The sequence below is a fragment of the Humulus lupulus genome, chromosome 8, assembly GCF_963169125.1.
Source record: "Humulus lupulus chromosome 8, drHumLupu1.1, whole genome shotgun sequence".
Classification (NCBI taxonomy): domain Eukaryota; kingdom Viridiplantae; phylum Streptophyta; class Magnoliopsida; order Rosales; family Cannabaceae; genus Humulus; species Humulus lupulus.
The window spans coordinates 5,172,894-5,186,746 of record NC_084800.1 but is presented as its reverse complement, the minus strand read 5'-3'; positions in this window follow the sequence as shown (position 1 = coordinate 5,186,746).

Here is a 13,853-nt window from a genome sequence, read left to right as displayed (position 1 = left end):
TTTTGGGAAGGATCGAGCTACTGGTCAAGGTGCAATGGGATTCTCTGAAACAGTTGAAGAGATTGAGACAGAGATTATGAATGATCAAAATGATGACTTTGATCATTTCAATCCATTAGATGAGTTGCTTGGCAATACAAGTTGCATAAACACTCCAACTTCTACAACACAAATAGGCAAAAGAGGTAAAAAGAGGGCTAGGACTGAAGATCCATTGATTGATGTACTGACTGATACAGTAAAACAATTTACTACCTTGCAAGCTAAAAATGGTGAGAACATGAAAATACTTATTGATTGTTGTGGTATTTGTAATCCACATAAAAGAATCAAGAAGTCTTAACTATACGATAGTTAATGTTAATATAGTTAAGGTGGTTAAGTTAGTTAATAGTCTCGGGTTAGTTTAGTCTTTTGCTCTCTATTTAAACCGTTGGTTAGAACTCTTTAGAGGGTAGAGTATTATGAGTTAGTGAGATTGATTCATACTGAATCATAGCTAAGGAGATTAAAGTCTGAACAAGAATCACTTTTCTTGTTCTCAAGTGATTTGAGAGGCAAAAGTTTTCCCGAGAGTATTTTTTGTATTTGTTCATGATCATGGTGTTTTGATCATTGAGAGATTGAGCTGCTGTAATCAAGAGTTGTATACACATTGTATCAAGATCAATAAAGGGGAGAAACTGGAAGTAGGAACTACCATTTGGCCGAACCAGTATAAAACTGTTTGTGTTTCTTGCTTTATTTTCTTTTCTGTTTTGCTGAGAGAATTGCTGTAGCAATACTTTATCATTCGACTGTTTGATTGGCTTTACTGTGTTCTTGTGCATCAGTTTTATTATTGCTAACATTTAGCATTAGTTTGTAGTTGTGCTTGCTGTTTAATTGTGTTAGCAGGGATTACCACAGTGGTATCAGAGCCAGGTTCGCACAAGAACCGATTCTTTGAACAAATTCAAAGATCAAGAAAGAGATGGCATCTTCCTCAACCAGATTTGATCTGGAGAAATTTGATGGCAAATGGGACTTTAGTCTCTGGAAGGAGAAGATGATGGCGATTCTCATCTATCAAAAACTTGATATAGCTCTGGAAGAAGCCACTGAGAAGTCAGAGCCAGAAGCTGCTAAGAAGAAAGAATCTGACACAATCATCAAACAAGCTCGATCAGCAATAGTGATGAATCTTGCTGATAATGTACTTAGGCAGGTCATTGGAGAAAAGACTGCATTGGGACTTTGGAACAAACTCGATCAACTATACATGGCAAAGTCTACAGCCACAAAGATCTTCTTGAAAGGGAAGTTTTATGGTTTTAAAATGAATGCAACAGTTTCATTAGAACAAAATTTAGATGACTTAAACAAAATTTTTCTAGCTTTAACTAACATGGGTGAAACCATAAAAGAAGAAGATCAAGCTGTGATTATTTTAAATGCATTGCCTGAACTGTTTAAAGAAATGAAAACAGTGATAATGTATAGCAGGGATACTCTGACTTTGGAAGATGTTATGGGCACATTGAGGTCTCGAGATGCTGAAATGAATTGGCAAAAAGCTGCTAAACAAGAATCAAAGTCAGATGAAGTTCTAGTTGCTCGAGGAAGACCATTCAGAAGAGGAAATTCAAGAAATCGATGGAATTCAAACTCAAGATCAAGATCGAGGCCAAGAGAAACAAGAAAGTGTCACCATTGTGGTAAAGTTGGACATCTGATCAAATATTGCTGGGAATTAAAGAATAAGAAGAAGAAGGGAAAAGAAGAAGAGGAAAAGAACAATGGATCTAATGCAGTAACTGAGGATCCATACAGCTCAGATGGTGATGTGTTCACCATAATGGATCACACATCAGATTCGAATTTTTCAAGTGGAAAGGCTTATACCAGTTCAAATACAAGAGATGATGAAGAATGGATTTTGGACAGTGGCTGCACATACCACATGAGTCCAAATCGAAAATGGTTTATGAATTATTCAAAAGTTGATGAAGGGAATGTAATTATGGGAAATGACCATAAATGCAAGATTGCTGGCATTGGATCAATCACAATCAGAAACTCAGATGGCACTATAAAGACTCTAGAGAATGTCAGGCATATTCCAGATTTGAAGAGAAATCTAATATCTCTAGGGACACTTGATGATGAGGGTTATGAGTACAAATCTGGCAAAGGCACCATAAGGATTACTAAAGGTTCTTTATTGGTTATGAAAGGGATTAAGAGACATGGTCTCTATTTCTTAAATGGTGAAACTGTACTACCTGCACAGGCTGCAACAGTCAGCAAAATAATTTCCGATTCGAAGTTATGGCATGCTAGAATGGGTCATATAAGTGAGCAAGGCTTGGTGGAATTATCCAAGCAAGGCTTACTCAAGAATTATACACATTCTAATCTCCCTTTCTGTGAAACTTGTGTGCAGGGAAAGCAAACCAGAATCAAGTTTACTCAAAGCAGTTTTCGAGCAAAACAAGTTCTGGAATACATCCATGCAGATTTGTGGGGAGCCAGTAGAGTTAAAACTCCAGGAGGTAACCAGTATTTCTTATCAATCATTGATGATTACAGTAGAAAGGTTTGGGTTTTCCTATTAAAGTTTAAAAATGAATGCTTAGATAAATTCAAGATCTGGAAAATATATGTTGAAACTCAAACAGGCTGTAAGATAAAAACTCTAAGAACTGACAATGGCTTAGAGTTTATTAATGATGAATTCAATGATATTTGTATGAAAAATGGCATTCAAAGGCATAGAACTGTTATAAAAACCCCTCAGCAAAATGGTGTTGCTGAGAGGATGAATATGACACTTTTAAACAAAGTTAGGTGCTTGCTTATTGAATCTAATATGCCTAAGAAATACTGGGGTGAAGCTCTTTATACTGCATGCTACTTAATAAATCGAAGTCCAAGTAGAGTAATTGGTCTTAAAACTCCTGAAGAACTTTGGAATGGTAAACCACCCTCAATGTCACATCTAATAACATTTGGTTCAGCCTCTTATGCTCATAATGTTGAAGATAAACTAGGAAAGAGATCAATTAAATGTGTGCTTATGGGATACCAAGTTGGTGTCAAAGGATATAGGCTGCTTTCACTTGAAACTAACAAAATCATAATTAGTAGAGATGTTATCTTTAATGAGCATGATTTTCCTTTTAAAAGAAATGAGAAGGGTATGGTTTCTGATTTTGCAGGTAAAAACTCACCAAGAAAAAATGAAGTCAGTATTGAGATCGATTCTACACAACCATATCAAGATGGTCAAGACTGTGAACCTGAAAGTGGTACTGAGATGCAGGAGGAAGACCTCAGTGATTATCAATTAGCAAGGGATCGAGTCAGAAGGGAAATCAAGGCTCCTGTCAGATATGAAGAAGCTGATATTATTACATATGCTTTAAATATCAGTTCTGGATCTCCAAATGAACCAAAGACATATAAGGAAGCTGTTGACAGTAAAGACTCACTCAACTGGATTAATGCAATGAAGGAGGAGATTGCATCATTGAAGCAAAACAATACCTGGATTCTTGTCCCAAAACCAGAGAGGCAAAAGATAATTGGCTGCAAGTGGATTTATAGAATCAAAGAAGGAATTGCTAACAATGAACCAAGGATTTTTAAAGCCAGACTTGTGGCAAAAGGATTTTCTCAAATTGAGGGAATCGATTATTCTGAAATATTTTCACCAGTTGTCAAGATGAAGACAATTAGAATGATGTTGGCATTGGCAATTCAACATGACTGGGAAGTGGAACAGATGGATGTTAAGACAGCATTTTTAAATGGTCAACTTGAAGAAACAATATACATGACTCAACCTGAGGGGTTCAAAACTGAATCAAGAAGCACAGAGCTAGTTTGTTTACTTAAAAGGTCTCTGTATGGTCTTAGACAATCTCCTAGACAATGGTCCAAGAAATTCGACTCAGTTGTCACCAAAGTTGGTTACTCAAGGTCAGACTATGATACATGCTTGTACTTTGCAAATTTAGACTCGAATTCAGCAGTGTTCTTACTCATCTATGTAGATGATATGCTGATAATGAGTAAGGACATGGATCAGATAAATCGATTGAAGAGCATACTAAGAAATGAGTTTGAAATGAAGGATCTTGGAGCTGCTAGAAGAATACTGGGCATAGACATTATCAGAAATAGAATCAAAAGGAGTCTGCTGCTAAGTCAAGAAAAATACTTAAAAAGAGTGATTCAGAAGTTTAAAATGGAAGACTCTAAAGGAGTAAACATTCCACTAGCAGGACACTTCACATTTTCTACTGATCAAGCCCCTAAAACTGATAATGAAAGGAAGAACATGGAAAAGATTCCATATGCAGAAGCTATAGGTAGTGTAATGTACTCTATGATTAGTACAAGACCTGACATAGCTTATGCTGTCAGTGTTTTGAGCAGGTACATGGAAAATCCTGGAGAAGAACATTGGAAGGGTGTTAAATGGTTATTAAGGTACTTGAAGGAAACAAGTAACCTTGGTTTGAAATTTGACAAAACAGGCTCGAAGACTCATCTAGAAGGGTATGTTGATGCTGATTATGCTTCAAACCGAGACACTAGGAAATCAATTACAAGTTACTGCTTTCAGTTAAATGGTTGTTGCATTAGTTGGAAGGTTCAACTGCAACAAGTTGTTGCACTCTCTACTACTGAAGCAGAATTCATGGCAACAACCGAGATTTTCAAAGAAGCAGTGTGGCTCAAAGGAATACTGAATGAAATAAAGATGCTTTCAGGGAAAGTTATAGTCTATTCAGATAGTCAGTCTTCAATACACCTAAGCAGAAATCTAGTGTATCATGAAAGATCAAAACACATTGATATAAGACTTTTTTGGATTCGAAACAAGATTGAAGAAGGTGAAGTTAATCTTGAGAAAATTCCCAGTGAAGATAACCCTGCTGATGCTGGTACTAAGGTATTAACTGTCAGCAAGTTCCAACATTGTTTGAACTTGCTGAACATGGGAACTGTTTGAAGATTTCGATTACTCTCCCCTAGCTCAATCAGACATTTCTCTTTATGTGGATTAAGGAGGAATTTGTGGTATTTGTAATCCACATAAAAGAATCAAGAAGTCTTAACTATACGATAGTTAATGTTAATATAGTTAAGGTGGTTAAGTTAGTTAATAGTCTCGGGTTAGTTTAGTCTTTTGCTCTCTATTTAAACCGTTGGTTAGAACTCTTTAGAGGATAGAGTATTATGAGTTAGTGAGATTGATTCATACTGAATCATAGCTAAGGAGATTAAAGTCTGAACAAGAATCACTTTTCTTGTTCTCAAGTGATTTGAGAGGCAAAAGTTTTCCCGAGAGTATTTTTTGTATTTGTTCATGATCATGGTGTTTTGATCATTGAGAGATTGAGCTGCTGTAATCAAGAGTTGTATACACATTGTATCAAGATCAATAAAGGGGAGAAACTGGAAGTAGGAACTACCATTTGACCGAACCAGTATAAAACTGTTTGTGTTTCTTGCTTTATTTTCTTTTCTGTTTTGCTCAGAGAATTGCTGTAGCAATACTTTATCATTCGACTATTTGATTGGCTTTACTGTGTTCTTGTGCATCAGTTTTATTATTGCTAACATTTAGCATTAGTTTGTAGTTGTGCTTGCTGTTTAATTGTGTTAGCAGGGATTACCACAATTGTTTTCAATTTGAGGCTGATGGTGCTGCTAGAAGGATGTCAGTTTTTGATGAACTTAAAAAGGTTGATGGGCTAACAAATGAACAACGAGTTACTTGTGGAAGAATTCTTGTCCAAAATCAAGCTAATACTGACTACTTCTTCACTTTAGATGAAGAATTCAAGCTTGAATTCCTTTTGGGGCTGCAAGAATGATTCTGAACAAGCTGACTGTGGGCTACGTATATGAAATTTTTTGTGTAGCATTTTGTCATATTCATTTCAAATTACTTTGCGAAATGAATGGTGTGTTAGCTAGGACACTTTTTGTATAGCACTTTATCATACTTGCACATGCTTTAGAAACTACTTTGCCAAATGAATGGCGGCCTAGCTAGGAAATATTTTGTGATTCATTTTGTTATATGTATGGTTTGGGTGAACTATATGTTATAAAGTACCCTTATGAATGACGTTTGGTAGGTTGTTATGGAATATCACAAGTTATTATTTTGTTTATATATATATAAATATATATATATACTTTGGGTGTAGTCTTATATCATCAACGGTATAATATCAGTGTTTATAGTAACTAACTTTATATAAATAAACATGGAATACGACTTTTATAAAAATAAAAAGTTATCATTAGATTAAATAATGTATTTTATAATATTGTAAAAATAAAATTTAATCTTACTATTATATCTATTATTAATTTTGTACAAATTTTATAAATTTAATTATTTTGTCTAACAAAACATATAAAAAGCAAATATCATTAAAAATCAAGGTAACATTCCAGTGCACAAACCAAACACAGAAAACTAATATTCCCAGAAATCAGGACATGATTTCAGTACACAACCAAACACAGTAATGTAGCTTCCTAGACAATCAGATGACTTTGCTCAGCTTTCCCAGCAAAGTGAAAATTTTGAACTCTACATACCAAACGGTCCCCTAAAGCATTATCATTCTCAGTCCATAAACCAAGCTGAAACAAGGAACTCAAAAATAAAAGTATGGTTATGGCTACGTTAGACTAACGAGTGTTTAGAAAGAAAAATAAAGAGAGATTCCATACTCACAATTATAGAAAGGTAGTAGCAATCCAAGGGAATTGATGGAGCTATTGTTAAATCGCCGAGGCAATCATCAAAGTCGGTGGAGAGCAATCGTAAAATCGTCGGAGTAATCGTCAAAGTTAGAAGAACAACCGTAAACTCGTCGGAGCAATCGTAAAAATGCTAGATCAATTCACCTAAGCATGTCATCGGAGCACATCACCGGAGCCAATCACCTGAGCACATCCACAGACCAAATTTCCATTGCTATCGCTATTTCTAGAAGTATTCCCATCAAAATTTCAGTACGCAGAGGAAGCTAGAGAGTCCTTCATTATTGGGACATATTATATTGGGCCTACTTTTCTTGTAATACTAAAGCATGCGTACTGGGCTTTAAAAAGACTTTTAATTTGCAGCCCAATTTATGAAAACTCTTAATTATTATAATACTCTTTCAAAAAGCTTATAATCATGCATTATGAAAATTATTATTTGTTGTAGTGAATCACGGTTTCATATTAAAACTAATTAGTAACAAGTGGAATAATCATTATAAATAGTTTATACTCTAATAGGCTGCTACCTTAATTGATTCCTTTTGAGTTTTGAAAATTATAAAGCGTTAACGACAATCAACAACATCTCTGCAGCTTCTAGTTTCTCCTTGTCTCATATTTCTTTTCTAACCAATTACATTTTTTTGGGAAAAAGATGAATCAATCATAAGTGACATCTTGGCAAAAGTTGTTCATTTGCTTGTATATGTGTGACACATGCTCTCTCATCATCGGTCTTTTCTCTTGTAACAAATTGGTATTAAAAAATGCTCACATGCAAGGACAAGTTGTTAGATCTTTTTTCTATGGGATACTTAGGCACTTTGAACGCAATTATGTTTCAAAATTCCCTTGAATTTTATATCTAATTTGGTCCGGCCCCATGTTTTGAAAACATGGTTAACGGCCACACTAAAATATTAACTAGGTAGTGAGTTATGCCTCTAAATTTTTTGCTTAGATAATTAAGTGTAACAAATACAACTACATCATCATGAGTTATGACACAAATTGCCCTTTATTATTATTATTATAAAGAATATTAATTATCATAAAATATTTGGATTTTTGTGTTTTAGTATTTTTTATTTATTTATTTCAAAATAAAATTAAAACAAGTTCTGTCACGTATGGATTTCTCATGTGATTTTTCCTTTTACCTGATAGTTACTATTTTTATTCCAACTCTTCAATTTAGCATGTGGATCGGAGAATGATTTGGACCACCCAGTTTTGGTCTTCTCTTTCTTCCTATATGTCTAACAGTAAGACTCATTTTCGTAATATATTAATATATTTTAAGTGGGAATATTATTTTTGAAAAAAAAAAATGAGTAAAAAGGAGAAGGGATATTCTTTTTTTTTTTTGATAAATCAAGAAAATTCATTACTTCTAACAGAATCATACAAACTCCAATAACACCTCAAAACAGGGGAAAACAAATAAAAAACAATGCCCCATTACAAAGCCCCAAACCAATCTCTATCATTTTGACTAATTTTCTTTGGTAAACTATACGAAATTCTATTTTTAACACTAACTTTAGTATTATGAACAATTAACTCAGGTTGTACTCTTCCCAAGCCACAAAATATCATTTCTGGCCTTCCAAATGTGATAGAGTAAAGCTGCTATAGCAGCCGAAAACACTTGCTTCTGAAATTTGCTATTAGAAGCTCTTTCAATCCACCTAACAACTTTCCTCAAAGTGGTTAGCTTAGTTTCCCACTTCAGCCACTGTAATATCTGATGGTAGCAAAATGAACTGAAATGACAATTGAAAAAAGATGGTCACATGATTCTTCAACCTCACCACAAAACAGACAGTCTGAATGCTCTATAACTCCATGTCTTTTAAGTCTATCTTTGGTATTTAATCTGTTATGAATAGACAGCCAAAATATAAAACTGTGCTTAGGAGTATTCAATCTTCCCCACACCTCCTTACTCCAATGCACTTTATCAATAGGAGGATGAATAAAAGAATAACCTGTATTAATCTGATACTCTTCTTTGTGCACTTGCAATCTTTCTATTAAACTTCTAAATTTCCCTTTGACTTCAGCAATTTTCCTCCAATACCAACTACTGTTAACAGGAGCCGAATAATTCCACCAATTTTCTTGCTTTAAGTAGACATGATGAACCCATTTAACCCAAAGGTTATCCTTCTTCTCAGCAACAACCCAAACATGTTTTCCAATAGCTGCAATATTCCAAACAATGCTATTTTTAAAACCCAACCCACCAGCTTTCTTCGATTGACAAACAGCCTTCCAAGCTATTCGACCCGAACCTGCCATGGAAGCTTGCCCACTCCAAAGAAAAGCTCTACACATAGCAGAAATCTCTTTCAAAATCCTAGCTGGAAGAATCATGATCTGATTCCAATAAGAATGTATTGAAAGCAGAACAGAGTTGATCAAAATAACACGGCCAGCAAAAGAGATATGTCTAGAACTCCAACATTTCAGCCTAGCTAGCATTTTATCAAGAAGGATTTGACAATCTTTAGCTGAGATTCTCTGAGAACAAATAGGCACTCCAAGATATTTAAAAGGGAGATTACTTCTGGTGTAGCCCGAAGCATCAAGAACCCTCTGAAACTCATCTTCATTCATACCGCAACAGTATATGGCTGACTTGGATTTATTTGGAAAAAGGCCTGAAGTATTAGAAAATAACTGAAGCCCTTGCAACAAATAGTATATGGATCTGAAATCACCATGACAAAATAGTAAAACATCATCAGCAAAACTGAGATGATTAAGTTGCAGCCCTTCACATTTGTGATGGAATTTAAAGTCTTGCTTTCTTCCAACTCTATGCAAAATTCTGGTGAGGTATTCCATTCCCAACACAAACAATAAAGGAGATAAGGGATCTCCCTGCCGCAGCCCCCTCTTGGAGCCAAAAAAGCCATGTATGGTCCCATTGAACATGATAGAAAATTTCGGTGTTCTAACACACTGCATAACCAGTTGAATGAAATGATTTGGAAAATTAAATGCTTCAAGCATTTCCTCAATAAAGTCCCATTCAATCGTATCATAGGCTTTCCTCAAGTCTAACTTAATCATACATTTCGGCTTACCATTCCTCCTCCCATAATGACAAACAAGATCTTGACAGATCATAATATTATGCGCAATGAACCTCCCTTTGACAAAGCCTCCTTGATTCTGAGCAATAATCATAGGCAAAATAGTGCTCAATCTAGAACAAATCATCTTTGTGGCCACCTTATACAGAACATTGCAGCAAGCAATAGGCCGAAAATCACTCACAAATTTTGGACAGCTACTTTTCGGAATTAGAGTCAGAATGGTACTGTTTAATTCCTTTAAAATTTTCCCAGAATGCAGAAATGACAAGATAGCATCACTTATTTCAGATCCAACCAAATCCCAGTTATCTTGAAAAAAATAACTACCAAATCCATCCGGGCCCGGGGCCTTTGTACCAAAAATTTCCCAAACAACTTTCTTCACTTCCTCTTTACTATAAGGCACGAGAAGAGCATTAGCTTGTTCAGTCGAGAGAATAGCACCGTGCTGAACCACCTTTTTAATTACCTTTGTCCTCATCACCAACTTGCTGCCTAGTAAATTCTGATAATACTCTAAAAAGGCAGCCGAAACTTGATCAGGTTTATCAAGCCAATCTCCAGATTCTGAAGTTATAGAATAGATTCTATTCTGCCTACTCCTCTCTCTTATGCTTGCATGAAAAAAGCAGTGTTAGAATCTCCTTCTTGACTCCATTTGATCTTAGTTTTTTGATACAAAAAAGAACAATAAGACCTGTGTATGTTAGAATACTTATGTCGAGCTTCACTTTCCATCTGCATTAAATCTGTATTGAGGGGGTCCTTACTCAGCCTGGTTTGACAGTCAGTAAGAGATTGGAAAGCTGCCATCTCTGCAACATGAATATCTGAAAAACCTTGTTTATTAATTGTCCATAATGTGTCCTTAAGACGCTTGAGCTTCTGAACTGCCCTATACATCATCGTGCCATCAATAGGCCTACTCTAATCAGCATGAACCAGATTTTGATAACCAGAAAAAGACTTCCACATTCGAAAATACTTGAAAGGTTTCCTACCTGAAATCAGATCAGGGTACACTGTTAAGATAGCTGGAGAGTGATCAAAAATTCCCTCATTCAAAAAATGAACCTCCGCTACAGGGAAAGCGTCCAACCACTGTTGATTGGCCAAAATTCGGTCTAATTTCGAATAAATTCTATCTTGACCCTTTTGTTTATTGCTCCAAGTATACAAGTTCCCACTATACTTTATATCCTCTAAATAGCAAGCCGCAATGCATCTCTGTAAAGCTTGAGAAGATTTATACTTAACCCGAGCACCAATCCTTTCCTCCTTAGATAAAATGTCATTAAAATCACCCAAAACGATCCAAGGAGAAGTCATGGCCAGATCCTGTAATTCCTTCCACAATATGCTCCTTCCTCCCTCATCATTCATACCATAGACAAAAGTAACATGAAAGTTGTCCTTAGTAGAGGTTGAACTGACATGTAAATGAATCATCTGACTAGAACACTGTAAAATATCTACAGTAAACATGAATGGATTCCAGCTAACTACAATACGGCCATTCTCATGCCACTCATTATTCGAAGTAAAGCACCAACCGGAGAACACCCGAAGATAAAGAGCTCCTAAATTAGCAGCCTTAACCTTCGTTTCAAGGAGACCCACCAAACCAAGCCGCCTGGAACAAATTAAATTTTTAACTGCTGATTGCTTATGCTGGCTGTTGATCCCCCTGACATTCCAACTCAATATCCTATCCATTTGAAAGAGGAGGTACTCCCCCTCCTCCTTTAATCTCCTCATCTACCAACCCCACGGAACTCTCCCCTTCCTCACTAACTAACGCTTGGAAAGTATTACTAACAGTTGTAATGAGGGGTACAGCTGGGCACTTCTTTGCTTTATCCTTAGTCCATCTGTTCTTTAAAACTGCTTGAAAGCCCTCACTATCAATTGTTATACCCTGCTCAGTTGTAGATGCTGACTGCTTAGGAACTTGTTTGACTACCCATTCTTGTTTCTTGCCTACACTCTTCTTGCAATCTTTAGTAATATGCCCCATTCCTTTACAATGAGCACACACTATAGGCTTCCATTCATACGAAACAGCTACTGAAACTTCAATGTCTAACTCATTCTCAAAGTATATATACTCAGGAAAATCTTGTGAAATTGAGACCTCTATTAACACCCTTGGGAAAACTTAGCTTATCTCTGTCCCTGGTAATAGGATCCACCATTAGGGGCTTTCCTATTTGACTCACAATCTTGAAGAGAGATCTTTCTCCCTAGTACTTCAGCTCCAAGTCATTTAGGTGAATCCATGTGGGCACTCTTCTAATGTCTTCTTTCTTAAAGTCTGTAACAGAGTCCCACGGCTTCATAATCAAAGGCTTCTTATCAAAGAAGTAAAATCCACCATTAAGAACATCATCTCTCTCAGTTATGGATAAAAAGCGAACTATGAAAACCCCATGAGTCAGTACACCCACTTTATCAACTCCCTTGTTCTTCCATATTCGGCGAACAAAACCATCTATGACAGCTAGAGGTGGATTTGCTCCCAAAACATAACACACTATGGAAGAATTCCAAAAAGTCACTTCATCCTCAATATCATCCATAGTAATTTTGATCCCCTTACCATTCCCATTCAGTTTCTTACCACCCGAATCAGTACCAGCAAATTTAGGATTTAGATCCTGAACAATTTTTCCAGATCTCAGAATGGGTGGGGTCGGAGACTTACCTTGATTAACCTCCCGTGAACACTTCGTTGAAGCAGCCAAGAAATTTGAAAAAACCTCTCGTATCTCCTGCTGCTGCTGAAGATCTCTCAGAGTCGATCTGGGAGAGAGTGGAGCAACACCTTCCTTCTGTAGATCATCAATGTCTATCTCCCGCTCAACTTCATTCTCCTCAATGCCAGTTTCTTCATCAGAGAAATGAATTGGTTCAATTCCAAGAATTGCAGCGATGGATTTCGTTTTTTGAACATCAGATGTGGAGACAGGACCACGTTTTTTCCTCTTCTTCTAAGTCGATTTAGGCTTCCCCTGCACCTTAACCCTTGTCTTCGCCATAGCACCAGCCCTTGAGCTGAGAACAGAGCAAGGAGAAGGGATATTCTTTACTATTTAAAATAAAGAGGTTATGTTAAAAAAAAAAAATAAATAAAGAGGTTATGTTTTATTTTTATTTTTATTTTAGATTTTCAGAGTTAAATTAAGTGATGAGCTTGGTCAACCAGGTAATTTTCTAATAATAAATTATATATGTGATTGTTTCCAGAATTATAATGCCAAACACCCCACATATGTATGGTTAGCGCGTGTCAGTCTTTTCCATCTTATATATATAGTATCACATGGCACTTTTGTTGATGTTTGACTTTTCGTCATTGAACGCGTACTGGCTCTAATTCTATACCTCAGATTTCTCTAATATGATGAAACCAATAGGCCAATTCGTGTTTCATTTTACAGACGACCAAGTCAATACAGAAAACTTTTGTATTATATATTTTACAAACTGATGAAAATGAGTACCGTGGCAGTGCAAAGATACACACTCAGACCATATATTATTTTACGACGTCCATTGCCTCGTTTTTATATTAAAGTGAACCAACCTGAAAGATTAGTTAATGGAACTATTAAAATAAATCAAATCTCTACCATTATTCTTTCTTAATTATCTCTTTTTCATTTTTATCTATCAAAAGTGCACAATGTTTGTCGTTTACTACTCCTGTTCCAATCTATGGTTTTTTCAATCTTTTATTATTAACGATTCAATTTATTGTATTAGTCAAAGATGAGGTAAACTATAGCACGCCAAGAAAAAAAAAAGAAAATACACAGCTATATTAAATTCATAAAGTCAAAAAGTTGATCAATTTCATTATTAGTACGTCGAATAGGATCTTTCCTAATAAAACATAATATCACAATATTAAATAGACCATATCTCTGGCTACATCAACGGCAACTGCGATTGATGGCGAGG